Source organism: Fragaria vesca, linkage group LG6 (genome assembly GCF_000184155.1).
Source record: "Fragaria vesca subsp. vesca linkage group LG6, FraVesHawaii_1.0, whole genome shotgun sequence".
Taxonomy (NCBI): domain Eukaryota; kingdom Viridiplantae; phylum Streptophyta; class Magnoliopsida; order Rosales; family Rosaceae; genus Fragaria; species Fragaria vesca.
Window position 1 is genome coordinate 8,412,694 of NC_020496.1, and position 989 is coordinate 8,413,682.

A 989-nucleotide genomic window follows, 5' to 3' on the forward strand; every position below is an offset into this window, starting at 1 on the left:
CCTCCATTCCTGACCTTGATTTCTTAATTTTTGTATTTTTTGGATTTTTTTATTTTGCATAAAATGTCACTAGACAATCATTTTTTGATCAAATTGTAAGAAATAATTTTCAATGACATCAATTTTCGACAAAAGTTAATTCGAATCATGAAGAATACTATTATTTTAAATATTAAAAAAAACAAGAATTGTGTCTCAAATTTTATTTATCGATCATCAAACGAATGTTCTTACATGAATTATTCTATATTTTTGTTACTTTTGTATTTCTATTTTACATATACTATTTTTTTTTGTAAGTTTATATTTTTTGTTTTTGTAGTCGGTTGTGCATAAAACAACCTCCTAAGCCCGTAAACCAGCAGATATCCCACATGATCAAGACAACCGAGGCCGCCCTAGGGTTCCCATCCATGAGTAGGACGGGCCGGGCCCAACCTCGGTGGCGGCATTGGGCCAAGAACGGTTTCAGAAGGCATAAGGGAACTGTGTATTTGAAGCAACAGCAAAAATAGTTGTCCCACATCAGATTCCAAGCAAAGAGAACCAACGCTGGGCCTTTGTTAGATATCATTAACTACCCTAGTAATCACATTCAACCAACAGATATTGACTTAATCATCAGAGGAGGAAAGACCGGAACCCCCCGGTCATCCTTGTGTTTGCAGGTTAACAAGAGGATAGCTTATCACCCAACGGACACGCCATTAGCTTTCTGCAGCCCTATCTAGGATTGTACAGAAACAGTTTTTATACTCATGATGATAAATTATTTTACTAATTGATAGATCATAATTTGGTAAAAATATTATTATACTTATTTATTTATTTTTAATAATTGATAGATCATAATTTTTGTAAAAAATTTTCACTTTGTATATGCATGTGACATGTATGATAATATAAATATATAAATACTCTAATAAATATGTGGTAAAACTAGAAAATAAAAATCAATAAGGAAAATAATAAAATGCAATCCATTATGG